The sequence below is a fragment of the Cucurbita moschata genome, unplaced genomic scaffold, assembly GCF_002738365.1.
Source record: "Cucurbita moschata cultivar Rifu unplaced genomic scaffold, Cmos_1.0 Cmo_Scf00003, whole genome shotgun sequence".
Taxonomy (NCBI): Eukaryota; Viridiplantae; Streptophyta; class Magnoliopsida; order Cucurbitales; family Cucurbitaceae; genus Cucurbita; species Cucurbita moschata.
Genome location: NW_019268519.1, coordinates 6,130,147 through 6,132,105, shown reverse-complemented (window position 1 = coordinate 6,132,105; position 1,959 = coordinate 6,130,147). Strand labels below are relative to the sequence as shown.

Sequence of the window (1,959 nt, the reverse complement as noted above, 5' to 3'; positions counted from 1 at the left end):
AAAAAAAAAAAAAAAAAAAAAAAAAAAAAAAAAAAAAAAAAAAAAAAAAGCGCTATCAGTATTTATTATTCATTTTGTCAGCTTTCCCACGCTTTTCTTTCCGTTTCGCTCCAACAGGCTCCCCGCAGATCCAACGGTCACCGACAGCCATATTTGGAAACAACGCTGCCACGTGGCGTCATATCTGCCCATCTGGCCTCTTAATTTTTCTTTTTTTTTTTTCATCACGTGGCTTAGCTTTAAAATTCGAGAGGGTATTTTAGTCATTTTACATTAAATAAACATGATTTTAATTCTATAAAGAATTAAATTTCCGGAGCTAAAAAATAATATATGTTAATTAATATTTAATTATTTTACGATTAAATATTTTTTGAAATGAAATAAAGGGTGAGAATAATTTTAATTTAATTTTTTATGTAATTTATTTAAATGAAAAAAGGAATAGAAATGAAAAATTTTAAATTAGTGGGATAATTGAAATTTACGGAGTTATTGACATAGCAAAAAGATGCCGAGGGTAATTTGGTCATTTCACTTTACTACTTTTTTTTTTTTTTTTTTTTTTTTTCTTTCCCGGTGGAGAGAGGTTCGGTTGGAGGAGAAATTTCAACTTTGTTGACGTTCCCATCGGGTTCTCATTTGCTTCAACCGGCCATTGGTTCATCACAAATTTCTCTCCTCCCCGAGACTAAGACTGCCGGCGACCGGTGCTGAATCCGCGCCGCTGCAGCCACCGCATTTGCTTCTACTTTTTTCACGTCATACGGCTGTGGCCGGTGCTGATTCGCCGGTGTTGTGTTACTGTTTCATCTACTTCCGTTCTTCTCCATTGATTTCCACCTTTCTATGTCCGGTACATTCACTTTCACCTGCTTGCTTTTTTGTTTGTTTTTTTTAAGCCTTGTCTCTCTAATTGGCACGCGGACGCTTTATTCCACTCGTAAAGCCTCCTCGTCTTCGCTAATTTACTCTGGAGCTGCGCCTTGATTCATTTTCTCTAATTGTAGTTTATGTAATCATTTCTGCGTAGCTGATTTTTTTTTCAACTTGAAGGAATCCTTGGATTATTGTTGCTTAGCTGATCGTCATCTCGGAGGAATCCGCGGGGTATTGTTTCTTTCTCGACGGTCTCGACGGTTTAATTGTCCAGTGGCTGCTCATAATTTGATTCTTGTGAGGTTTTCGTTGGAAATTGCTGCATTAGAAGTTTGCTTTGAGTCGAAGTAAAACGATGAGTTCCAGAGTGTAATTATTTTGGAGATAAGATTTTAATATTCTTACTTAACTGGAGATTTGTTGAAGACGAGCCAACCGTTAAAATTGTATAAGAACGCCGTTGCGTAAAACTTCCTAACCGATGGTTGCATTCTGATACGCACATTGTGCGGATTTTTTCAGTTTTGGAACGATTACTTAATAGATTCTGGTTGTTTTCTTAAAGTACACGAGGCTTGAAGACGACGAAAAGCGCAGCAGAGTAGCAGAGGCTTCGGATCAGACCGAGGCCGCAAAGAAAAGAAGAAAGGAAAAGGGGAATTTAAAAAACGACGGTGTCTGGAGGATCGCATCCATTTCTGGAGCAAGTAGGCCATTGCGTTCGATTGCTGAAACGCGTCGCTGAACCGAATGGCATCATTTTGGGCGACAGTTTTCTGAAAGGACAGACGATTCGACAGTACGTTTTTCTTTTTGTTCCGCATCTTCTATATTTTAATTTCAAAATTCCAAGTACCAGTAACATCTAAACGCACCTCATCGTAAAGAGCGATAATGAAAACGCAAAGAAAATAATGTTCTGAATTCTGATGGTTGGATGACAATGCTTACCATTTTCAAATTCCTCGAATTTGTCCGTAATCTTTGTGGGTCTCCACTACGGGGAAGGTTTCTGTCTTACATGACATTTATAATTTTTTTATAGGAAACACCCCTACAAAAAAAAAAAAAAGAACGGGA

General features: G+C 37.6%; 1 protein-coding gene across 7 annotated transcripts in view; it reads left to right on the top strand.

Annotated features, from left to right (window-relative positions):
• The first annotated feature begins 585 nt into the window (after positions 1 to 585).
• Positions 586 to 1,959, top strand: part of LOC111437459 (kinesin-like protein KIN-7E) — an 11,129-nt gene continuing 9,755 nt past the window's right edge. For 3 of the 7 annotated variants that reach the window (XM_023075504.1, XM_023075450.1, XM_023075467.1), the window contains exons 1-3: positions 586 to 856; positions 1,034 to 1,110; positions 1,445 to 1,678. The gene's annotated coding sequence lies outside the window, so the exon portion shown is untranslated. The other 4 variants (XM_023075475.1, XM_023075459.1, XM_023075484.1 and 1 more) reach the window with 4 other exon arrangements.